A 27,796-nucleotide genomic window follows, 5' to 3' on the forward strand; every position below is an offset into this window, starting at 1 on the left:
TGCGCACTAACCTTTTATATGGAAATCGTCCCTGTGCATCTAGGGGCCATGAGGAGTAATGGGAAACTATTAAGAATCTGCTTTCCAGCATTCACATCTTTTAACAAGCTCTAGTGAACTGAAATGTCAGGGGGAAGCCCCGAACAAGTGTTTGTTTTAATGAGAGTTGCTTGCGATTAGCATCTGTCTGCTTTCAACACTCAGCAGCACTTGAGCACTTCCATCCTCACTGGTTTCAGTGTACTGGGATTTATAGCACATCACAGGCTGAATATATAAACGGACTGGGAGGAAGATACACGAAGGACCATTTACAACTGAAACTGTTTCATTCTCAGACACAATAGCTTATCTGAAAAATGCAAAGTCTTGAGCTTTGTTTACATCTTACGCCAGCGAAAACAGACCCTTAGGTAGGCTGCGGTGCTCCATTTCACTGTATGACAATATATTGATTTGTTAATAGCATCAATCGAACATCATTTCCTGGTGTAATGACCAAGACAAAGAAGTTACTGGGGGAAGGAATTCCATAATCAAGAGAGCAGTGGTCAGTTGGCTATCTAACAAAAGCCCTTCAGAGACACCATTAGAGACATCGCAGCTGAACTGGAAATACAATTAATGCACTGATCCATGTAATGAGCCAATCAGAGATATTGACACCGGCTCGGATCCAGTAAAAGCATTCATCCTGTGCTTTTAGACGGCACATATAGAGTCTCATGCTGCATACACCAAATCTGTAATGTACAGAGCTGCACCCCCGCCCTGATCTCCTAGTGCAGCCCACACACAGAGGGGTATTTTTAGAGTATCACCCTGTCTCTGAGATGGAAAGCATAACTCCCCCTCTGCAGGCTGGGGCTGCTGGGGCTCTGTTATTTTAATCCAGACTGGAGAGAGAGAACGAGAGAGATACAGAAAAAGAGGGAGGGAGTGAGTCATCAAGAGCTACCTTTGTGTCACTGTAGAGTTGTCTTCTGCGCCACCATCATCTCTCCATCTCTCTCTGCACCAATCTATCTTATGCATTACAGTCACATAACATTGCTATTTATCTATCCATCTATCCATCTATCTATCTATCCATCTTTTTGTTGTATATTAATATACACTGACTAGCCACAACATTAAAACCACTGACAAGTGATTATATTGATTGGAAACATTGATTATGTTATTACACTGGCACCTGTCAAGGGGTGGGATATATTAAACAGCAAGTGAACAGTCAGCTCTTGAATATCATGTGTTGGAAGCAGGAAAAATGGGAAGTGAAAAGATCTGAGTGACTCTGACAAGGGCCAGATAGTCATTGCTAGACAACTGGGTCAGAGCATCTCCACAATTCTTGTGGGGTGTTCCCGCAATGCAGTGGTTAATCCCTACCAAAAGTGGTGCAAGGAAGGACAACTGGTGAGCTGGCATCAGGGCCATGGGTGCCCAAGGCTCAATGATGCATGTGGGGAGCAAAGGCAAGCCTGTCTGGTCCAGTCACACAGAAGAGCTACTCTAGCTCAAATAGCTGAACAAAGTAATGCTGGCCATGATAGAAAGGTGTCAGAAAACATCAGTTTGCTGTGTATGGAGATACATAACCACAGATTGGTCAGAGTTCCCATGGTATCCCCTGTCCACTACCAAAAGTGCCAGAACTGTACCATGGAGCAATAGAAATAGGTTGCCTGGTCTGATGAATCACATTTTCTTTTAGATCAGGTGGATGGCTGTGTGCGTCATTTACCAGGGGAAGAGATGGCAGAAGAATGCAGGCAGATTCAGTCTAATGCTCTGGGCAATTTTCTGCTAGGAAACCTTGGGTCCTGGCATTCAAGTGGATGTTACTTTGATATGTATTACCCACCTAAAGACTGTTGCAGACCACGTACACCCCTCATGGCAATGGTGTTCCCTGATGGCCGTGGCCTTTTTCAGCAGGATAATGCACCCTGCCACACCGCAACAATTGTTCAGGAATGGTTTGAGGAACAAATATTTGAAGGTGTTGCCTTGGCCTCCAAATTCCTCAGATCTCAATCTGATTGAGCATCTATGGGATATCCTGGACCAAATCCTATCCATGAAGGCCCCACCTTGCAACCTATAGGACTTAAAGAAGGTTTTGCTAATTGTTTGGTGCCAGATACCACAGGACACATGCTTATGTTTTGTGAAGTTCATGCCTTGATGCATCAGAGCTATTTTGCAAGCATGAGGGGGTTGATATTAGGCATATTGTGGTTTTAATGTTGGATTTAGTGTAGATATAGATCTAAAACTCTATCAGCAAAAATTGGTTTAAGACTGCACAGGAAGCTTGGTTTCCCCTAAAAAGGCATCAATGATGAATTTATGATTTATAAATATTAATGAATTAATGATTTATAAAAAAATGATAAATATTATTCATGCTTATATAAAACTCTTTATATATATAATCTTTTGTACTAAATATAATTTAAGTTGATCATGGAGAGCACAATGTGATATTCTAGGTATTACTTCTAATTTGTAGTAATACTTAGAATATCACATCGCACTCTTCGTGATGTACTCTAATCTAAATGAATCTGTGCACAGGATTCCATGAACAGATGGTGCGGAGAACCCCATTGAAGCCAGGCTTCACTGGGTGTCTATGACAGATACCTGTTACGTTGATTTAATGGAGCGAAGGTTGCTGTTCATTGGACAAGAGTCTCTAAACACGTCATTTTGAGTCCTGCCGTGACACTGTGCTTCTATGGGAGTTTACGAGAGCATTATATGCACGGTTTGCATTGGAAAGAAAAAAAATCAGATTTTTCATTGGACACTGGGATTTCAATCACTGTTGTTTGTTTTATTATCATGCCTGGAAGCACTGCTTGTCAATATGATTGTGCAAAAAGGATAAGGACTTTGCAACACATGAGCACTAATTGAAATTTAAGTTTAATTAGAGAAGCATCTTTTAAAATCAACATTACAATTCATCTATCTATCTATCTATCTATCTATCTATCTATCTATCTATCTATCTATCTATCTATCTATCTATCTATCTATCTCTTTTGATTTCCATTTTCCATTTGTGTTATTTCTACAGTGTAAATCTGAAGTTCCTATCTTCCTTCTTTGTGCCAGGCAGTATATTAATGTGATTTTATCTAATATGGCAACCTTCACAATTGATTTGTCACACAAAATTTATAAGACACAATGATATGATACCAGAGTATGAAAAACATATCATGAATGCTGACTGGTATAATGAGGGAAAATTAAACGAGTTTAATTGTAGGAAACAGGATAAGAATGTGAACAATGTTTTCATTTGCTAATTGTGTTTTATTATTCACTGTTGAATTTTAAAATCAATCTCCTGGTTATGGTGGTTGACCTTGTAGAACGGCACTGACAGACAGATGAGTGGCACTGAACTGCCAACAGAGGAGAGCAATAAAAGATTTAAGCAGAAGCCTATGAGGGTACATTCACTTCAACATAGGTATTACACCTATATTTCTTAGGATTAATTAAGTTATCCTGAGAGGATAATAATTATGCTCATTGATAGAAAAGGCAAAAACAGTCATTAGTGGGAGAGGGAAGAAATCTATTCCATGGAGCATTTTGCTTAAACCGCATGAACTGCATTCACCCTGAGGATACATGCTACTCACATTGTGTTGTTTTTGGAGACTCTGTCAAAGCTAAAAAGTTGAAAATTTTATTCTAAGTTAGACTGTTGGGAGAAAGCATCAGGCTCTTTTCACAATGCCGAGGCGCCGCCTGACGTCTGTCTATCTGTGAATACGTTATGTCACTCCAGCTGTGAAGCCCCTCCGAAATCAATTTTCTCCGAAAGTTTGCAGCCTTGACCTCTATCAGCAAATGGGCATCAGCCGTGGTTGACACCGACTTGCTTTTACTAGAAAGAACAGCTCAGACTCTGGCTCAGAGATGTTATGCTTTCTTATCGAATCCCACTGGCTTTTATTTATAGTGTTTTCATGCACTTTTATAGTTCATGTGATTTGATTGTGTTTGACGTCGGGCTACTTTGAGGCAATGGCCTGCATCACGTTGAGAAAGAGCTTTATGTGAGAGTTTGTCATTTTATCTTCAATTGGAAAAGCAGCTGGATTATTTTAGACACTTGGGTCCAGGGCTGGTAATGCTGAAGGATCCATTTAGGCTGTGCATCTAGACTTGTGCGCTAAAAACGGGCTATTCATAGACAGCATCTTTGTTTCTGCAGCTGCATTTGTCTTATCTGGTCCTATCTCTCCCACTCGCTCATGAACAAAATCATTCTTTTTCCGCTCCTTTTACCTCTTCTCATGTGTGTCTCTTAGCACTCCATCTTTCACAATCTATTCTGTCACTGCTCAGTACACAGAAAGTAAATCTCTCTCTATCTTTCCGCATCTGACCACCCTCTGATGAATGGACTTCAATCACTGCTCAGCCAGGCGATACATTAATGCACGTAGACATCATGTTTCAACTGATATTTATGATGGTAATTGGAGGCGAGACGTATAGGAAGCATTGTGGTTACTGACTGCGCACCGGGAGTAGTTATTGGAGGTGGATTGAGTGGATGCAGCGGAGGAAGCGGTTATTGGTGGAGAGCTTAAAAAAGGGCAGAAAACAGGGCAAGTAGAAAAGCTATACGTACAATGGAAGAAACACTTTTTTTTCTATTTACATGTGACAACAATGAAAAACACGGATTGATGTGAAAAAAAACAGAGCAGAATGTGTCCTAACCGAATCAGAATGAGGAAGAACTTGTTATTAAGGAGTGTTGTCAAACTTCCATTGCGTTGTGCATAATTGTTTTTGGTTACTGAGCAACATAACTTGATGCATTATTATAAAATTCAGCTGATGTGCAGTGGCTTTGAACTTGGCTCATTGTGCTTTTGTAATATTACTTTATTTTGTTTTTAACTCATGTTACATAATGTAAAGCTGTTTGGGCACTGATGCCAGATTTATCATTCATTTGTTATGAATAATCATCTTTTGGATGGCATCCATCAAGTTCCAAATAAAAAGAGAAAAAATTAAATCAGATGAAATTTAAAAAAGTAATTCGTTTATAGGACAGTCCGATTTATTTTTGATGATTATCCCGAAAAAAATATATACATATTTGATACACATATATATATATATATATATATATTAGTGCTGTCAATCGATTAAAAAAATTAACTAATTAATCGCACGTTTTTCTGAAATTAATCACGATTAATCCCACCTAACATTAACGTTTTTACATATACTTTTATATTGCAATAATTTCACATTCAATCTTCAAATGAATGTACAAACAACATAAAGACAGTATATTTTTTTATATTTGTTTAATGGCATCTTTTTTTAATGACTGAAGGACAGTATCACTGACACCAATACTACTGATTTCTCTATAAAACTGCTCTTAGGACTGTAGACTATATACTATAGCTAAATATAGACTATGATCTATAGCCATTCAACATTACAGTATAATTGAGAGCTATCAATTTTAACATTTATTAGACTTTAAAAAAATAACTTCTAATTTAAGTGAACTTAAAACAATCTTCACATAAACCCATTATAATAAATGTCATATTTACCTGTGTCCTTCAGCAGAAATATACAGAAATTGAAATTGAAGTTATCAAACACTAAATTCTAAATTAAATACAGATGAATCCTTAAAGCTATATAAAAGTTATTTTTTTTCTTTTGTCCTGTAACAAACAGACATCACAGCAGCTGGTTATTAGGTTGTTTTGGCTGCTATTTCATCAAGAGCTGTCGCTGCTGAACATAGCGCGGATCTGACACACATCATATGTTCTCTCAACTCTCTTCACCTTTTCTGACCCACTTCAGGTCTTAAAGTCTCTATTAATGAGCTGACGAGTTCAATCGGGTGTGTTAGATGAGGGAGACAGTGCTAGGCTGCTCCAGGACACTTTTGAAAACCATTTTAGAGACATGTTCATAAATGTGACTCATATAAAATATATTACATGTATGCACAGTTTTAAGGCAGCTTTAATCGCCTTTTTGGTAACTTCATGACTTAACTGACCGCGACATTGCATGCACGTAGTTTATTTCCCGCTTTGATATGAAGGAATACAGGCTATGGCCAGCGCCTTTGTGCGTGCAATGGAAGAGCGCGAGCCCAGTACCGTTTCCGCTCTCGTTTGACTCGCGCCTGGCGCTGAAGTGAAGTGGAGCGCGCGTCTGTAACGTCTCCCGTTTGATGTGGTCGTAAAGACGTTCTGCGACTGAACAAAAGCACTTCTTGTCAAGAGAAAAAGTGACAGAAGCAGCAGTTTTGAGTGGGGTGGCCAACCGTAGCCCCGCCCCTGCGTTAATTGCGTTAAATATTTTTAACGCGTTAAACTGAAAAAAATTAATCGCCTACCTTAACGCGCTAATTTTGACACCACTAATATATATATATACACACGTGGTCAGAATTGTTGGTACCCTTGGTAAATGTGATTAAAGAAGGCTGTGAAAATGAATCTGCATTGTTAATCCTTTTGATCTTTTATTAAAATAAATTCACAAAAATCTAACCTTTCATTGGAGAAAAATAATTTAAAATGGGGGAAAATATCATTATGAAATAAATGTTTTTCTCTTACACACATTGGCCACAATTAACGGCACCCTTTTATTCAATACTTTTGAAACCTCCATTTGCCAGTTTAACAGCTCTAAATGTTCTCCTATAATGCCTGATGAGGTTAGAGAACACCTGACAAGAGATCAGAGACCATTCCTTCATCCAGAATCACTCCAGACCCTTTAGATTCCCAGCTCCATGTTGGTGCTTCTTCTCTTCAGTTCACCCACTCATTTTCTATAGGGTTCAGGTCAGAGGACTGGAATGGCCATAGAAGAAACTTGGTTTTGTGCTCAGTGACCCATTTTTGTGTTGTTTTTGATGTTTGTGTTTGGATTATTGTATGGTTGGAAGATCCAAACATGGCCCATTATAAGATTTCTAACAGAGTCAGTCACTTATTGATTTTTTATATGTCTGTATTTGATAGAATCCATGATGCCAAAGCTAATTTTTTAGTTTCATCTGACCATAGAAGCCAGTCCCATTTGAAGTTCCAGTCGTGTCTGATAACTGAATATGCTGGAGTTTGTTTTTGGATGAGCTAATTTTTTCTTGCAACCCTCCCAAACAACATGTGGTGATGTAGGTGCTGTTTGACTTTTTTTTTTTAAGGTTTTCTGACCCCGAGACTCAACTATTTTCTGCAATTCTCCAGCTGTGGTCCTTGGAGAGTCTTTAGCCACTCAAACTCTCCTTCTCACCGTGCATTAGGACAATATAGACACACGTCCTCTTCCAGGCAGATTCGTAACATTTTATGTTGATTGGAAATTCTTAATTATTGCCCTGATGGTGGAAATGGGAATTTTCACTGCTCTAGCTCTTTTCTTAAAGCCACTTCACTAATTTGTGAAGCTCAATTATCTTATCTCAATTATCAGAAATATATTCTTTGTTTTTTCTCATTGTGATGGATGATTAAGGGAATTTAGCCTTTGTTTTCCCTCCTATTTAAATTCCTGTGAAACAGGTAGTCATGGCTGGATAATTTCATGTTCATAATCACCCTGGAGTGCTCAAAATTGTGAATATGAATGGGAATATACTTCAGAGATATTTTACTCATAAGAATTTCTAGGGGTGCCAATTGTGTACAACGTGTTTGAGAAAAACATTTATTTCATAATGAGATTTTCCCCCATTTTCAATTGTTTTAGTTCAATGAAAGGTTAGATTCTTGTGATTTTTTAAATAAAAGACCAAAAGGATTAATAATGCAGGTTTATTTTCAGAGCCTCCTTTGATCCTATTTACCAAGGGTACCAACAATTCTGACCACATGTGTGTGTGTGTGTGTGTGTGTATATACTGTATATATATATATATATATTGTAAAGATGCATGATATAACATTTTTGCCAATATGCGGATATTTTTCAAGTCGTTTTGGCCAATTGCCAATGCCAATAACGATAATATATTTCCTTTTGTTTTGAAACAACACCAAGTCTCTCCTGTGCAGAAACAAATAATTATTTAAACTTTGGGTAGTTTTAAGCAAAAAATTATTTGTTAGAACAAATAAATATTATTAAAGTAATTTTTTTATGAGAGTACATTAAAAGCTTTGAAAACAACTATAATAAAATCAATGTCTGCTGTTTTTTTCCCAGACAGATGCAGTTGAAACTTTAACATTTTATTTGTGGATTTAACATTAATAGATGGTCTAAAGCAAAAGAGCTGTAAGAATTCTAAAAATCTTTAGCGCTCCTAGTATTTCAGTTTTCATAATCCATTTGAAAAAATGTTACATACTACAGTAATGAATGAATCTACTGTATATATAGTAAATAATTTAATTCACAAGTGCCATGTTTGTGATTTTTATTCATGTAAGCTATATCTTCTAAACATTAAAATCGATGTTTACATTTTAAGTCTTTATCGGCCGATTCCGATAATATCGTGCACTACTAATATACTGATTAAATGGACTGATTATATAATTAATTTCAAATCATGTTAGAAGATTTTAGTCATACTGTCCACCCCTAGCAGCTGAAGGGTTAAAAAAACAGTAGAGCACCAACAGCAAGCGCCCCTGGTGAGCCGCAGCCGTGCTTTAAGAGCGTCTGCTCTTGGAGGCTCTTACAGCGTATGGCAGAGAGCATGTATGGGCTGCCGACCAGCATTATGGCCAAACAGACTGGTCGTCTCCCACTCTGTCCCCAGACACATGCAAATAGTCAGTGACACTCGCACATACAGGCACATACTCACAAACACATACGCTAACACGTGCTCACAGCGCCAGAATTCGCCTTGCTCGTCATGAGAACTGGCTAATTTTGGTTAGACCTTTTAACTTAAAGAGAGCCATTTAACTACAAAAAAACACATCTGACATAAAATCCAGCCTGACAAGCTGATTGCAGCCATTAGAGTAAAACATAGGTTGCTGAATTTTTTTTATGGTACTGTGGTATTAAGCACATAAAGGACAGATCACAAGAGAAAAACGGCACAACCTGAGCACAGGTGTGTTCAGATTGTGGGAACAGTAAAACGACTTATCAAATCCATAAACATTGACACTACAAAAACAATATGGGGGGCATGAAGGCGTGTGATGTGCACGTGGCTTGCCTGCTCTGTACAAAAATATTCTTAAGTCAAATTCTTAATTTACTTATTTACTTGAGTAAATCGTACTGAAATAATAACCAAAAATATCCACCATATATTTCAACGCGGGAGTAAGCAGTTTTCTGTGATTGTGTGAGAATTCTGATTCATTAGCCGTAATGGGGAAATAACGAGAAGATAATACATTAAAATATATGGTAAAAAATACCAGTTTGCAGTTTCAAGCAGCATAACGAGCTGTTTTGACACCAGAAGCCAGACACATAAAATTTACAAATGGCCGCAGCCGTTCTAACGTGAAAAATAAGGTGAATACAAAAATCATTGTATTTTTTTTTTTGTTTACTTACAATTCTGAAATTTCAGCAACTTACTAACTTTTTGTGACCTTCATCTGAAAGAAACAGATTATCTAAAATGTTGGCTCTATTCATCGGTTGTTGATTGGATGGAGGCAGATCTGAATGAGAGTTCGCAGTTAATTAGAATAAAGGGGCAGAGTTTAAGCAGACTTAGTTTTAGCCTCATATATCACGCCCACGGACTGTTAGCTGAACGTCTGATGCATATCGCACACAAAATTGGAAACACTTCAGGAGTTTCAAAGTTGTTGTCAGATTGGATGAATTATAAAGGATTTCCAGGAGACGTGTGTTGCGTTCTTTAACATTCCACCTGAAAACAAAGATGGGAAATGAGCGCTTATCAGGATCAACTAAACACTGGGTTTTCAAAAGTATGTGAAATATGAAAAGTTTGCGCATTTCATCAGTTAATATTTCTCTATCTCCTTTGTGTGTTTTATTCAGCGATAACTGGATACCTTTGTCCATATTAGGGATTTCCTGGAGCACTGTCAGTAGTATTACTTCTGCTATGCATATATGGAGTTTCTGCGCAAGGGCGCCCTCTGACTTCCAGTATGAATTAAACAGTCAATACATTATGTGTGTACTCAGTAATGCTCACAATACCCTGTTTTGGGTAAAAATAGGAAAGATAATAATTTTCTCTAAAGGAACAGGATTCCCTGAATCATCGCCATTGATATCGTTATCACAATAAATACCAGAAATATCGTGATATATTTTTAAGGCCATATCGCCCATCCCTACATTTCATCATAAACATGACTAGCGCATAACTAACTAAATAAATAAATACATACATACATGAAACATGCATGAATGAATTGTTCACAATAATGTAATAATATATGATATACCTGGTGAGTTGCATTATCCTCATTTTATCCCCAAATAGGCCTACAATGAAAAATGTTTTGTCCCATTCACCCTTTTCCCAGCATGCATTGGGGTTGGACTGATGCAAAATACAATTGTTTTATCTGACTCTACCAATTTTCTTTACACGTTGTTGTTGTCACATTTAGTAACTTATTGTCTTGTGATGGATTAGTTTGATAGATAACATGAAATAATTTAAAATCATGTGAATAATGAATAATTGGAATTATTTGCATAGAACTCATTTGATACAACTTTACTTAATCTAAACAGGTAATTGTGACGATGGTAGCAAGTTTTAAGTCATGGAACTTAAGGTCGTTCAAAAGACTTGGAATAGTTAACCGGATGAACTGAACTCAAAAACAGCCGTGAAAACTCTAGTTTTCATTCTTTGCTGCTCTTTTCCAAAGCAAGATACAGATGTGATGCTCAGTTCACACTGGACATTGAGGCTGTTTGGAGTAAATCTCATTATAATAGAAGCTTAAGGCCTCCTATCCTATTTATAGCACTCACAAAGAGACGGGCTGGATCCACGAGGTCATGCTGCTGTGGCCTCATGAGTGATACAACATGAGCCAATCACAGCTGGGGTCAGCCTCGAATTTGATTTGGCCAAATGGAAGACCGCCATGAATCTGTTATGACAGCAGGCATCACTAGCACCACGGCTTCCTTTCATCTGCCCGACCCTTTCACTCCCTCTGCCCCCTGTTTCACTCTCCTACTCTCACCCCATCTTTCTTTCCCTCTGTGCACTCTTCCTGTCCCTTTCCTGTCCTCAGTCCACCTGTCTCTCTCCACAGAACGCCTAGACTCCTGCGTCGACTCCCATCACGACGACAGGATTTAAACATAGACGACGACAAGTGCCCTAATCTGTCATGGGCGATAAGCATCTCAGGAGCAGAAGGAGAGGGGGTGGGGTGAGCGCCGCGATGTGTGTGTCAACATCACATTCCACTGCATTCCATTCAATTACGGTGTTTATCCTTCGTTTGGTGTTCCGTATAAGCATAACATGGGATACACAAATATACCGCTGAAAAAAGTGTCCGATAGCCTTCAGCAGCCGTATAAGGCCTGACTAAATGATCAGTTCACGCACACACAGGGGCAAACACGTAAACAAGTACAGAGGGGACAGGAGAAGCCGGAAAAGTAGGGCAAGTGAAAGAGCAGACTGCGATAATCTGAATTTAAGAGGGAGAAACAAGGTCTCGCTGTGCTTAGTGTTGATGCTAATGAATTACCCTTGTTGGAGTTATCACTGGCTCTCGGCCCGTTCCCAGCATCACAGGAAATTTCAATTCCTGCTCTTTTGCAGATGTCCAGACCCCTGCTGCCAATCACAGTGCAGCAGAGCGCAGCGAAATCTCTAACCCACGGGCCCGTCCAAAACCAGCACACAAGAGCCTTTCACACTGCACTTGGTTCATCGTCATTCTAAACCCCACATTTCCATTACGTTCCTAATTTTAAATGATGTAATGGGGTAAAGGAACATTTCACACTTGTAATTTATATAAGCGGGGCTAGCGCCGCTTTTTACCCGGGGGGGTGATGAAACCCTGCTCTGGAGCAGAGTTGGCACTGCTTTTGCTGTATTAACCCTGCATTGCAATGCCAAACTTGTGCAGAGTGAACTAATTTGAACTTTGTGTCAGTATGTCATAAACAGAACAAGGCAGCAGTTTACTGTTGGGGATTTGTCCTGTCGACAAACAACCAATCGAGTGCCTCATTTTCACATGCTCTGGGCTGTCACAGAAACACTGTGCAATGTATAGCAGTTGTTTCAATGTTTGAGGAGAAAAATGTCAAATGGTAACATAAAATATGTCAATTAGAGTCTGAAACAGCAATTTGTAATTAGAAAAGTACTTTTAGGAAAAATTTGCTTTCATCAACGAAATCCAGTCATTCCAAAAGCAATCTGTGCAATTGGGGTGGGACAGTTTGTCAAGCAGATTTCGCTTGTGTAGTCACGTGAATCCAACACCACAGAAAGCTGCTTGGTGTCAGTTGTGCTTTATACACCTCTACACTATTGACAATGGACATTTTTTGCTTGCAAACTTTCATTCAATTTTCACTAATGTGACTGCACTTATAGCCTAGTACAGTTGGCAATATATTGAGGATGCACAATGCTAGAGCCGTTAAATAAACAGGTTGCATGCTGTGTTTGTCCAACCAAAGACACTGACACCGCATATATGCATATGAAAAAAAACAGCACATGTTAGTTAGGGACACTCTAAAAAATGCTGGTTTTAAAACAACCCAAATTGGGTTATTTGGCAACCCAGCTGGGAAATTTTGGACAGAACGCATGCTGGGTTATTTTGACCCAGCTGGTTGGGTTAAGTGTTTTTACCCAACATGCTGGGTTGTTTTATTTAAGTCAACTATTGTACTGCTGGCTTAAAATGGGCTGGAAATTAAAAATCACACACAGAATTACTAGAGGCAACAGCAATAATCAAAGGATGAACATTTATTATTAAACAAGAACAAAATGGGCATGGACAAAATACAAGACAAATTGAATTTATTTGGGTGAATACAGCATAGTTTACAATATATTACAACTCGTTTATCAAGCATTTTAAAAATAAAAAATGTAACATTTAAAGGGGTCACCGGATGCCCATTTTCCACAAGTTGATATGATTCTTTAGGGTCTTAATGAAAAGTCTGTAACATAGTTTGGTTAAAATTTCTCAATGGTAGTGTAAAACAACACCGTTTTTACCCTGTCAAAAACAGCTTTGTCTACAGCAAGCCATTTTATTGCATGGCGCTTTAAATGCAAATGAGCTCTACTCACCCTGCCCTCTCTTCCGAGCCGTTCTCTGAGAGACGGTAAACTTTAGCCACATTCATTGTGAAACTTGCTAACTATCACATTATTAGGAAAGGTGATTTGCAAAGATTAATTAAAAAAACCTTACACTCACTTCTTCTGGAGGTGAAGCTGGATCACAAATGAATCGTGTGAAGATAGATGCATTTAGGTATCAGGGGCACATTCCCTTCAGAAACAAATGTAATCCAGCGGCTAAAATGTCGGGAGTAAATGTCGACTGCAGGGGTTAAATAAAAAAATATATATTTTGACTGAAAATTTTTCCTCGGCCAAACCCCATTCCACAGCCATACCTATCACACACCCAGTTTAAGAGCCGTGTTTTTCTTCTTGTAATTAGGAGCGCTTGTCCTCCTAATTTAAAAATTTTAGGAGCACCTTCTAATCAATAATAAAAAATTCTGATCAAAAATTTGCCTTCTTAATACGAGGTGCCATTTGACTCAAAGTGATTTACAGGGGCATTTTCTTTTTACCTTTGTAAATGCATTTTTCTAATTTAATTAAATGTATGCAGTGTTTCCTCTAGGATTTATTCCAGCTGTGGTGGCAGGAATATTTCCCATGGACCACGCCCCCTCCCCACCCAAGAATCATGTGCACTCAGAATTGAATTTATTTTAACTAAAAAAAGACAAGTAAATAGTAAATAATAAAATAAGAACAAATAAATTAATGACAATCAATAGCACAAACAAAAACAATAACAAGATACAAATTAAATTATCAGTACTTACATTTTTTCAGTTAGGTCTAACTCTAATCTATTGAACTGTAAAATAACACTGGATAGTCTTCACTGTATAATGAAAGACAGCAGCGGGTTTATTTAGGCTGCTGTCTCTTTAAGACCTCATGCACATATCTAATATGTTAAACATGGCTCTATGCTTACTTTTCTTTTTAGGAGCTCTTGTCCTCCTAATTTCAAAAATTAGTCTTGCTAATACGAGGTGACATTTGACTCCTTAAAATGACTTACAGGGGTATTTTCTTTTTACCTTTGCAATGACATAATTCATAATTCAATCCTGTCAAATTCAAAAATTTATGTTTATAAGCTTTTTAAAAATTCTATTTAAAACAATATAATAAGAAGTAGAATAAGACAAATAAGTTACCAATCATATGAAATTAGTATTAATAAAAAAATAATTTGTACTACAGAGGTGGCACAGAAGAACACAAAAGTGGCTTGTAGGCAGGGGCGTCATGCACTCATTATTTTTGAGGGGGCACGAGTTGGGTGGGGGTCATCATGTGATACAACACAACAGCACTTATGTTTTATTTATTTTTTCCTTTTTATTTGAAACATTCCCAAACGCATTAACTCTATCATGAAATTATCTTGATTCTCATCTTTATAGATTATGTTAGTTGATCTAGTGGGCGATGGTCAAAGTAACCTAATAATGTAATCTATTAACTATGCATAAAAACCTGCATGTTTACTTAATTAACAGATATGGGTGTCATGCCATAATATTTTTTAATACGACTGACTTTATATTTAATTTGAATTTAACATCGAAAGTTAATGTAAATAAAAACATTGTAAGTTAGCCTACTAATCATAACACTTTCATTGTACAGAATGAGAGCAAAGAACATTTAAATGATCAAAGAACATTTTACTGACAGTCTAGAGTTCAAGCACTCTCAAAAACTCCCATTAAAATCACTGAAGCTGTTTACACAAAGAAATGAATATCTTACTTACAGATTCGTGCACACATTTGCACTTTGTTGTTTCTGATGAGAGAATTCACCAGAAAGAGGTATTCAGACAGTGAGCGAGTGAAGAAAACACACCGGCATTTTAGCGATGACTCATCTGAACGTCTCTGATTGGCCATTGCATTCTTAAGCTCAACAGCATAGTGTGTGATTAGTTATAATGCGCAGCGCTGTAAAAACGCGTCTGTATCTTGCTCAGCGCCAGCCAGGGAACACAGATTTGAATTTAGCAGCTGATGATATGACGCACTGAACGATCTAATTACGCCAGCGTGATTGTATTAAATATAGAAAATATTATTCGGCTATTTTTTTGTCTTTTGGAAGCTGCATTCAAAATCCACTTGGCTCAAAAATCTGAGGGGCCACTTTTGAATGGGCATGACGCCTCTGCATGTAGGTACATTTTCAGACGTTTAATGAGGCTCAGAGGTGACATGAGTGCAATTAAATTCATAGATTCATGTGGAGATTTATGTTTTAAATATAAAATTTTGAATACAGAAATATTCAATAATTTAAATAACTGAAATTATACAGTAGCCCCTCAACTGAAACCGCCAGCAGGTGGCAGCAAGTCACTGATTTTATCACTGAATCATTCATTCAATTGATTCGTTCGAACAGCTGATTCATTCAGGGATGAAGCAAGTGACTGTCTTTATGAATGGGTAATCATGAATCACTGACTCACTAGATTTGTTAAAAAAAACACACTTTCATTCATGAATGAAACACCGCTGTGTTTGCTTTTAGAGTTGCACAGCGGCTCAGCTGTTACTTTATTTGGAACTATTTTCGTTGATAATATAGAGCAGTTTATTGATCTGTTGTATTAAATCAATATCACATTTGCAAACTCCCTTAATAATTATTAAAAGCTGTCACTCTCCTTATCGCGATCTGTGGGCGCACAGAAAATGAGAGTGCGCGAGTGAGTTCTCAAGACTCAAAAGCATGTGAAAATGTGATACATTCCGTCGGAACCTGTGGGAATGAGTAGAATTATTATTAATAGTCACAATCCCGAGCCGAAATTCAAGTTCCGCTCTGTGCTCTCTGCTAATTACCAGACTGCGAATGATGAGACCGGCGTTACTATGTTGTCAGTGAGAAGCTGCAGCCGTGGCGGGGATGATTTTTGGTGTGCCGGCAGAACAACAACAACAATACGCTACATGTTTCTTTTCCCCTCATTTTTTCCAATTTACAGAAATCTGTCGTTAATCCCTGATAACTTTTAAAATGGAGTGAACACAGAGCAGTTTTTCCGTGAGCGGGAATAGAAAACCCGGAGTGGATCCAGAGCGGCGTGATTACAGAACGCTCAAGTCGACGCCGACGAACTAGTGGCGACGAAAGCAGACTGCGGGGTCGGTTCACGTCGGCAGCGTCTGGGTCCAAAGTTGTCCTGACACACCAAGCTGATGCTCGACACTAGACGGCCAAGTAGCACGTCCGTTCTGTGCTTTTCTCGTGCACTGCTTCACCAGCTGAACAGCCAATCGGAATGATCAGATGGCCCAACTGACCGACGAGCTCCGACGCCGATTCAACGGCTGAAAAAAAGCAGACGAGGACCAACTTCAGCCGACGGTGCGGAATACACTGAGAAAACTTAGTCGGCCGACGAACAAAAACTGCCTGACGGCCGACCGTCAGCTTGGTGTGTACCGGGCTTTAGAGTGGAGAGAGGAACATGCTTTCGCTCCACTCCAGGCTTTGATCACATCCCCCTCAGCAGGCTGAATACACCTCGTCTTTCCTTAATTTAAGGCCTATTCAAACATTCTTGTCTACATCTGCTCCGGCATCGAAACAATGGCGCACTGATGACAGCTCACTCAGGGCGGGTCTAAGGTAAAACGCTAGTGTCAATCAACAATCGTGGGAGGGGCCTGTCAGTGTGACTCACACTGAGAGGCATCCGAGATCGGCTCGATTTGAGAAAGGGGAAATGATTAAACGAGAAAAAACACTGGGTGGATCTTTATCATTATAGGGTGGTTGTGTACACACCCTGCCAACACACATTTCAGTTCAAACAACTTGTAAAAGTACGTCGCATCCGATGACCCCTTTAAAAGTAGCATTTTAATTTAAGCGTATTTAACTGTTCACGGTAATTACTTTTTACCAAAATAGTGCTAATTCTTGTGCCAGTGTGTCGCTGAAATCTGAGCCAGTGAAGGGCTGCTGTTCGCAGGGGTACTGTGAACTTTAGACAGCGGCCTCGCGTTTTACTCATAGCTGAAAGATACCGTGACTGACTCCAAAACCTACCCAAAAACAAACAGTACTGAGATTAGAGAACGAATTTTAACATCAAATTAAATTAAACTCAATACTATAACGAATAAGATTCATTTATGTTATGCAAGGCAAAAGGTATTTCCAGCACGAAATGACCACTGCTGACGCAGCTAACATCTCGTCCTTATGTTGCATTGTGTAAAATAATAAAATGTACAGCACAGTAAAGACTTTATAAATGAAATGAAATGTATACAAACCTTTACTTCACTGAAGAAGTGCATCAAATCAGCAGCGGCGGCGCTAAGAACTGTTGTCTTCTGTGGAATCAAAAAGCCCGCGATCAGCAGCTGCTGGGTTGTTTCGTCAGAGACAGGCTCAACACAGTGGTTGGGTAGAAAAAAATAACCCAGCGTTAAAAATGACCCAGCAACTTAGTTACAGAAAAACTACCCAGCACCTGGTTCAAAAATATTACAAATAACCCAATAAAATGACCTAACATGCTGAACCCAGCATTTGGGTTAAAAAATAACCCAGCATTTTTAGAGAGTATGGTTTGAAGCATTTTGAGCTGGTTTAAGCTGGTCATGTGCTGGTCCTAAGCAACATGGGCATCACTAGGGCAGTTTTAGGGGGGCTTTAAGGTGTGTTTATTGATATATTGTTATAATATCTGCATCTGTGCAGTTCTTTGTTTCAAGTTTGCTTTATTTATATAGCACATTAAAAAACAGCAAGCACGGCTGACCAAAGTGCTGAACAGATAAAGACATAAAAACACAGGACAACCCACAGATTCATACCATAAACTCACAGTGAATTAAAAGCCAAAGAAAATAAATAGGTTTTAAGAGATGATCTGAAAACAGTTAAAGACTGTGCCGATCTGATATTGCTTGAAGGCTGTTCCACAGCCTAGGGCCAGCAACCGCAAAGGCTCTATCCCCTCTATGCTTTAACTTTTCTTTGTCATAAATACAGTTTACAAAGTGTCATGGGGGAGCAATCAGTTTCCCATCTACTGTAAAGTTTTTGCTGCGTCCACCCCACATCACACCACAGATGTTTCCTCCAGTGAAAATGAATACCTTATCACATATGAAAGCATACTTTAAAAATTATGTTGCTATATTCATTTGAAAATGTAACTTTCAAAATAAAACATATTAAAGTGCATGTGGCAAAGAGGTTTGTATACTTGAGCTAAAGAAAGAGGTTTGTACTAGAAATACAAACAGTAAAATTTTGTTTGTACAGTAAACAGGTGTGTGTGTAATCAGGAGGACTTGTATTTGGCTTATTTGGCACAAATGTTATACCCATCTATGCAATACAGTGGAATACTGCAATAAATTTAGTATACCACCCTACCCTATTAGTCAAATATTTTAATTTATTTAATTATTTATTTGTATTTCTTTTAATTATACCCTCATGGGGGCTGAGCCCCCCTAAAATGAAAATCTTACAATCACCCCTGCTAAGCAACTAGGCTCCTTCTCAGGACCAGCTCAGGACCAGCTTAAACCAGCTCATGACCAACTAAGGACCAGCTTAAACCAGCTGTCATGCTTCAAAACATACCTATCCGGCATATGCTGGTTTCTTCAACAGGGTACCCAGGATTAATGGTTAACCTTGCAAGTGTGACATGTAAAAAAGGATAACTCAGTATTATGTTTACCTGGGGTTTACAATGACCCAGAGTTAACTATTTCAGGTATGAAAAGCCCTATATATCTCGAATCTGAGGATAATAGATTCAGTCCCAGCATGAAAGGCAGTCCTGGGGTACACAGGGAATATTAGGCCTTTAAATGCCACGAGAGGCAGGAGTTTTATCCCATGACTGTTCTGCTTACAGGCTGGGCTTCCAGATCAGACGAGCTGCATCTCCCGAATCAGCTTCACAGAGGTCAAGAGATGCTCCCGGGGGACTGAAGCTGTGTCCATTACTGTAACTCAGCACTGTGATGTAATGACCAGATCAGTCAGACCTTTGTCGATTCCTGCAGTGCCCTGGCATCAATAATGCAAGAGCCTGTTCTAAGTTTGTCATGAATTATCCGCTGCGGTTTCGGTAAAAAAAAAACAATTACAGTATATTAAATACAGCTCAGCACTGATGTTACACAGCAGGAATGTGTTTTGACTGAAACAGACATTTTAAGCATCACAGCAAGTACCACTTGCAGGATCCCTGGTACCACCCCGAATCTATATTTTTTGAACAAAATGTTAGTTGTCTGCAGGTTATGTAATGCGGGTGACTCAGAAACAGCAGTTTCCAGTCCAGTTCACACATGACCAGACCACAGTCGACTCCAACCGAGCAGGCCGACGCATCCTCCCGCTCTTTCTTTCTCTCAAAAGATATTCATTTTGTTGGCTATACCGTGTGCAACCTCAAAATCACGACACACCAAGCCAGCGAACATAAAAATACCACATAATAAATTCACTGAGGATGCAGTAATTATATTTATCTGCGAGCCGATTCGTTGGACCAAGTGATAATGTTGTCTAAATGACTAATGTTTAGCATGGAGACGTGTATTTGCGAGCTAATTCATTATAGGTTTGTACAAGCGAATGCAATATTGTTTTGGATCATGGTTCAGTGTGACAGTCAGAGCCATATTCTGCTGATACCGCAGCCATCTGTCCTTCCCCAGAGAGCAGGATTGCCACTTTCTTGTAATTATCCGGTGGGTTGAAGCAAGTCTATCTAGGGGTTACAAATCCCTGGTTACACCGTACATCAGGTAGGACAACAGGAAACCCTGCCTCAAACATAACAGGTGGATGGCATACATATTAACTGAGGGACGCTCTTCATATCTCTCAAACCCCAGCTGTGGTAATGCATTCGGCTCAGCTCTGATTTGTTTGCTGTCCTCAATTTGAACTAGACTCTCCCCGGTGTGCTTTCTGCTGCCCAACCTACATTATCTCACCCATCTATTGCTCTGACAACGGTCTTTGTGATGTCTCTGGTGTCATTGTGTGTGCGCATGCGAATGAGAGTGTGTGTAAATGCATATGTGAGGATCTGACAACTCGGTGACACAAGTGTGTCGGTCTCTCTCAGAACTGCCGCCCGTTGAGACGAGAGTCCGCAGTGTTCACGCACACGCATTCAGACACGCGTACATACTCAGAGAGGGTCCAAGATCCCTTGACGGATGTCACTACACAGCTTATCATCAGAATGTGAGAATGGGAATGAAGGCTGCCGCTGTGGAGCGGGTTGATTCAGGTTCTCTGTCTGATAATGCACAGAATTCAGGACTCCTCACACCTCCACGCAGATGCAACACGATCCTGCTAAACAGCAGACGCACAGAGGACTGTGAGAATTGACCCCTTTGCAGACGACCAAAGGCAGCTTGGGAATTTAAAATGTCTCCTTGCATCAAGAAATACACTGTCAGAGAAATATTATGCAATGGCTTTTTGTTCCTATTAGCATATGAAAGTAAGAGCGGGGGGTGGAGGGGAGCATTTATGAGCCAATTACATTATGGCTAAACTGGACTATTTTACCTGGCATTGAAGAGGCAAATATTCATATAAAATAACACAATGTACTTGCACTGTGTACAATGTAGTATCTGCACAATGTACTTCACATTCAAATAATTCTAGAATCATTTTATGTTTATTTAAATGACAATTAAATTGGTTAAAATGTTTTAATCTCCAGCTCTAACCTGCTGTGAACTTTCTGAAGCCCATCGGATTATGTTTCTAAGCAAGCTAGAAAAACATTTCAGCACAGAAAATGATAAATAAAAAGAAATAGTATTTAACACAGAGCAAAAATTCCCAAAATAGCATAACTGTCTCCATCAGAGATAGCAGTTTAGCTTTTGCCAAGCTTTGCAGTTCATCACTGTTTTAGTGCTGGTTGATATGAATGTACTTTTTATGAAATGGTTTCAATTGGTAGGGATTCTGGTATACCATGGTATACCTCCAGTGAGATTTTAAAAATATCTTTCATTGATTATAATATGAGTTTAGGATCAATGTGCCACTCCACTAAGGTTACATCGGCAAAGAAAGTTCTTAGAGATTCTGATGTATCACTGCAGTGCATACTGTATATCGGCTATCATACAATGCGTTCAAATATGGCTCATCCAATCAGACTTACACTGCATTATTATTTTGACTATTTGGATTTTAACTCAAATGTTACTAATTTAAAGGGGACATTAGATGCAAAATTCACAGTTACATGGTGTTTGCATATAAATGTCTTAGCAGTGTGTGGACACAACCATGATAAAAATCCATTTACTCCTTTTTTTAAAAATCCCCCCAAAGCCTAAACAGTCTCAATAATCAAGCTGTTTTGATTTTGTGAACAGTATGACATCATACTGCTCAGGCCCCACCCACGACTGCTGACAGACTGTACCATATTAGCATATTTACGTCCTTAGCCAGTTGTATGCTGTCCGCCATTTTCTCTGTGCTCGAGCAGCTCTAGCGACAATAATGTCTCGTGTTTTGTAGACATTTTTGGACGTAAATGTGAATACAAGTCTTCATTTTCTCCCAAGAGTCCCTGAGAACGCAGTGGATTAGTTTTGTTTTTGATGGTAACGTGCCACCAAATACACAAAAAAATAGAGAGGTGGGGTGAGCAATAGCTCATTATCATTTAAAGAGCCATGCATCGAAACAGGTTGCTGTGAACAAATTGTTTTTGACAAGGTAAAAAGGGAGTTGTTTTACATGACCATTGAGGAATTTTAATCAAAGTATGTTGCAGATATTTCATGAAGACCCTAAAGAATCATACCAACTTGTGGAAAATGGGCATCTGATTTTTTTGCACTAATTACATATGTATCATTAACTTCTTGTCAATGATCTTTTGATTTACATCTAATGTGTGTATATAATTCTCAATATAAGTTGCATATATACAGTGGGGTAAAAAAGTATTTAGTCAGCCACCAATTGTGCAAGTTCTCCCACTTAAAAAGATGAGAGAGGCCTGTAATTTTCATCATAGGTATACCTCAACTATGAGAGACAAAATGAGAAAAAAAAAATCCAGAAAATCACATTGTAGGATTTTTTTAAGAATTAATTGGTAAATTCCTCGGTAAAATAAGTATTTGGTCACCTACAAACAAGCAAGATTTCTGGCTCTCACAGACCTGTAACTTCTTCTTTAAGAGGCTCCTCTGTCCTCCACTCGTTACCTGTATTAATGGCATCTGTTTGAACTTGTTATCAGTATAAAAGACACCTGTCCACAACCTCAAACAGTCCAACTCCAAACTCCACCATGGCCAAGACCAAAGAGCTGTCAAAGGACACCAGAAACAAAATTGTAGACCTGCACCAGGCTGGGAAGACTGAATCTGCAATAGGTAAGCAGCTTGGTGTGAAGAAATCAACTGTGGGAGCAATTATTAGAAAATGGAAGACATACAAGACCACTGATAATCTCCCTCGATCTGGGGCTCCACGCAAGATCTCACCCCGTGGGGTCAAAATAATCACAAGAACTGTGAGCAAAAATCGCAGAAACACACGGGGGGACCTAGTGAATGACCTGCAGAGAGCTGGGACCAAAGTAACAAAGGCTACCATCAGTAACACACTGCGCCGCCAGGGACTCAAATCCTGCAGTGCCAGACGTGTCCCCCTGCTTAAGCCAGTACTTGTCCGGGCCCGTCTGAAGTTTGCTAGAGAGCATTTGGATGATCATATGGTCAGATGAAACCAAAATAGAACTTTCTGGTAAAAACTCAACTTGTCGTGTTTGGAGGAGAAAGAATGCTGAGTTGCATCCAAAGAACACCATACCTACTGTGAAGCATGGGGGTGGAAACATCATGCTTTGGGGCTGTTTTTCTGCAAAAGGACCAGGACGACTGATCTGTGTAAACGAAAGAATGAATGGGGCCATGTATCGTGAGATTTTGAGTGAAAACCTCCTTCCATCAGCAAGGGCATTGAAGATGAAACGTGGCTGGGTCTTTCAGCATGACAATGATCCCAAACACACCGCCCGGGCAACGAAGGAGTGGCTTCGTAAGAAGCATTTGAAGGTCCTGGAGTGGCCTAGCCAGTCTCCAGATCTCAACCCCATCGAAAATCTTTGGAGTCCGTGTTGCCCAGCGACAGCCCCAAAACATTACTGCTCTAGAGGAGATCTGCATGGAGGAATGGGCCAAAATACCAGCAACAGTGTGTGAAAACCTTGTGAAGACTTACAGAAAACGTTTGACCTCTGTCATTGCCAACAAAGGGTATATAACAAAGTGTTGAGATGAAATTTTGTTATTGACCAAATACTTATTTTCCACCATAATTTGCAAATAAATTCTTTAAAAATCCTACAATGTGATTTTCTGGATTTTTTTCCCTCATTTTGTCTCTCATAGTTGAGGTATACCTATGATGAAAATTACAGGCCTCTCTCATCTTTTTAAGTGGGAGAACTTGCACAATTGGTGGCTGACTAAATACTTTTTTGCCCCACTGTAAGTATAAGTCAGTCTGCTTCACTGCAAAAGCAGGTGTTCAGCAACTATGTGAATCTACTCCATCAGCATCTGGCACTTACTTCAGACGTAAATAAAGCTAGAATTCAATCCTCTAATCATATCTGTTACAGTGGATGTTGTGTACTGTGGAAAAGCTCCTGGTTTCGCTCTTCCAGGCATTAGGCGGAGAGGTAAGGGCAGGTCAAAAGAGGGTGAGCATGGTGCAGCTTAGCCTGTTGGTGCACGAAGAAAAACAGATGTCGTTAACCGTGACATCACATGCCCAAACCTGAGGGCCAAAGTTATCCGTGAAGCTGGATGCCTAATGCTTCCTCATTAAAGCACTCGACTGAGCTACAGTAATATGAAGGTTACAGATGAGCACAGGAACACATTATGTCTCTCAAATGAGAAACAAAAGCCTTACAGGAACACTGTAAGGCTGAATGCAACATAAAGTGTTAAATTCTGTCACCATTTACTCACCCTCATGTTGTTGTTGTTGTTGTTTTTGTCTTCCATGCAACACAAAATTTTGAAAACTGTGCAAATTGCTCTTTTTCCATGCAAATAAAATGAATGGGAACTGGAGCTTTCACGTTTTTATTTTCCATGGAAGAAACTCATATTGACTTGGAACCTCATGAGGGTGAGTAAATGAATTTGGATTTTTTGCTGTCTATCTTTAAGCTCTATCGTTCCGTCCAGTTGATTTCCACAACAAAAACTATTGAATTGTCTCGGACAAAATGCACTAAAAGTAATGCACTTACAATGGAAGTCCGTGAGGAAACTCTACAGAACAAGCATGAAAAATATACAATTAGCCCCTGCCCCTTTAATAAGCAATGCTAAAGTGCCCTTCCTTGCAGTTAGTATCATTTCTAAAGTGACTATAAAAATAAACTGTTACCATGCTTTTTTTATTTCTTAGACTCAAGGAAAATAAAAAAAAGCGTTCCATTCTTACCAAATAATAATTTTTACAAGCAACATACATTTCTAATATTATAGCAGATTTTTACCAGTGTCAGATATGAGATGGATGGGAATGTAAATGCATAGTTTCCTCCAGGTATTATATACCTATTATCTCCTCGGCTTTGCCTCATTTCCCCACATCTGGAGTGGAGCACATTTGAAGAGGGTCTCACGTTGCATGCATGGAGTAATCCCATTAAACATTTTCAGAGGCTTTAACTTGTTAATAATCGTGTAGATCTCTGATAGCCAGACTAATTACTCAGAGCAGAGGGAAACCGCAGGTATCTTGAGAGCAGGCGAACATGTCTGGGTGTGAGCTAAAAGGCTGGGGCGCTACTGTAAAGTGTCGTGGGGAACTGATGGATGGCACCGAGAATGCAAGAGCTTCGGGAAAGGCAGCAGTATCATTTACAGGGCTGTACCCGCAGGGAATGGGAGAAGTAATAAGTGACGGCGGAAAGTCTAATGGCGGGCAGTTCATTCAGCCACTGGGGAAATGGAAAAGAGGGGAGAATTAGATGAGTTTGCCGGTCCTCTGATGATCTCTGCGGACATGCATGGGAGTGGGAAGAAATGATAGATTTAAAGATAGGCCAGCGGTGTGATTAACTCAGCGGTGAGCACGAGCAAAGTGCGTGAGAGACAATGTGAGTGGCACACAAGGCCCAGAGAAGAAAGCAAGCACAATGGGGAGCATAAAAGGCAACTGGAGAAAAGAGAAAGCAAGGGGTACGGAGCAAAAATCAGACAAATAAGATGATAAGGAGAAGAGAAAAGCAGCGAGCGGACAGCTGAGATCGAAGTCAGTAATTACCACGCACAAAGAATCATACGGACTGCGTGACGTGGAGGGAGGACGCTGAGAAGAGGAAACACAGGCACGCATATGCTCAAAGCCAGAGATATGAGTGAGAGACACTCATCCGTCAAAAGAGAAAGGAGGGGCCAAAGCCACCAGACAATAACAGAGACTCAAGTGTCGGTGGGTTTCAAAAAATCAGCGAGGGATCGTCGGGGCAAACAAAGATGACATTTGAAAGAAACAGAATAAAACACTCAAACGCAGAAAGCAGAGCATGTTGAGTGCTTTGAAGTTTGAAAATTCTGAGAATCAAGAGGGCAGCAAAGGCAAATTAATGTGGAGCCTTGGTAAGCAATATATGGGAGGATAGATTGCATTTTCAGCGGCGGATTTGCAACGAAGATGCCTTGGGATGAACAATAATAATGGCCATTAGTGTGTACCTGTGGACTGGTTTGCATGGGGTACGAATATATTTACACAACGTGTTACATTTGAAACGCCAATGCAATTGTTGAGCTAATTAATCGCAGGTGTATCTAATTAAGCACATAACAAGCTTGGCGGCTTTCCAGTAGACTGTTCATCTATAGATTCACTTCTAGGCGCAACAAAGCAGACCGGACCGAGGAGTAATCAAAAACCAGCCGGTGACTAAAAATAATAAACACTCATAAAGAACAACTGGGAACAATGTGACTTATAGGAAATGTGTGAGTTCTCCGAGAAGGCAGCTTATTGAAAGTGTAAATCCACTACACGTTTAGCAGCAATAAAACATATTTGCCTCAGCATAGTAAAACAACATACTGCACATCAGGGAATGAAACTTCCTTTTGCCTTTTTGGGAAAAATGTATCTATTTTACACAAGCACAAAATGTAACCATAGCAACAGAACTGCAGGATGAGCTGTTCTTCTGTTCAGCGTCGGTCATTCTCTCCTCAGTGGTAACTTCCCAGAGTGCACTGGGGTATGGGACACGTTCAATAATGCTACCTTCTTCCCAAGGTAGGGTTTCACAAATTCATTTCACGTGAAAGAAATAAAAGCTGCCAAACAGCCTTTGCCATCTGAGAAACGGTACTGCACGGAGTCCTATCAAGTTATAATGACTGAAAGCAGAGCCGGTGAGTTTGGCAATACGAGTGACAGTTCAATATTTCAGTGGGAGGTACAGTTAAAAAGGCTAAAAAACAGCACAAGCTATGGCTGGAAGGGAGTAAACAGAAGGATGTGATTACATTGAATAGTAAATCAAAAATACTTCCAACAAAAAAAATAAAGCTGAACGATCAATCTTCAGCACCAAAGTTGTTCAAAACTCTATTTGGAGTCATGGTGTTTCTAATAAATCAGTTATCATGCTTCCTCTAAAAACTGGTATATTAAAAAGTAATGGACAAGTGTATAAAGGTGGGGAAAATACTATAAGAGAGACCAATGGGCTTCTTTTAGCCCAAAGGGTCTGAGAGGTTGACGATCCTGAGATAACTGCTGATTACTTCTCTAGTTGGTGTGCTCGGTCACTGAACTGAAAGCAGATATGCCCCTATGGGTTTACTTGAATGTCTTCTAGAAACTTGTATAAGATAAGACTGCTCCTACAAACATCTACCTGGAAATAGTTAGACCATCTCCACCAAAAGTGCTTATTTAAAGGAATTCCTTTAAACTTAATCGATGTTTCCCAAATCGACAACCCCCCCAAACAAATTCTTTGTTTCTCATTTAAAAATTTTCTGGATTCTGTTTTAATGGTTTAATTAAATCACATTTTTAAATAAAATTTTAAGAATCAAAATGATGATGTCTAATGAATTCAATTCACAAAACTTTAATAATTTAATAACTTGTTGAATATTTAACAATAATAATTCTCTATTAAATGTATTATTTTTATATAAATTCTGTGGTTTTTTCCTTTGGATTTTGTGTTTTATGCTGTGATACAAATTTATAAATTACAAACAATGGTAATCGATGTATAAAACTTCAACCATTTAAATATTTTAAAATTTAATGAATGAAATTTGAACAATACCTTTCATTTCTTGGCAAACAAAGAGCTTTATAGAAGGGTTTTATTGTTTAAATTAAAAGGACAAAAAATAAATAAATAATATTTGGTATTCCTTAAAAATCATTAAT

General features: G+C 39.1%; 1 protein-coding gene across 4 annotated transcripts in view; it reads right to left on the reverse strand.

Moving 5' to 3' along the window:
* The window catches only part of pde4a (phosphodiesterase 4A, cAMP-specific), a 60,714-nt gene that overhangs the window by 26,758 nt on the left and 6,160 nt on the right, over window positions 1–27,796 (reverse strand). The window contains exon 2 of one of the 4 annotated variants that reach the window (XM_058769822.1): window positions 17,602–19,413. The exons of 2 other annotated variants lie outside the window; for them this stretch is intronic. The gene's annotated coding sequence lies outside the window, so the exon portion shown is untranslated. Of the gene's footprint in view, window positions 1–17,601; window positions 22,274–27,796 lie in introns of those variants that run through there. One more of the 4 variants, XM_058769821.1, reaches the window with a different exon arrangement.

This window comes from Onychostoma macrolepis, chromosome 03, assembly GCF_012432095.1.
Source record: "Onychostoma macrolepis isolate SWU-2019 chromosome 03, ASM1243209v1, whole genome shotgun sequence".
In the NCBI taxonomy this organism is placed as follows: Eukaryota; Metazoa; Chordata; class Actinopteri; order Cypriniformes; family Cyprinidae; genus Onychostoma; species Onychostoma macrolepis.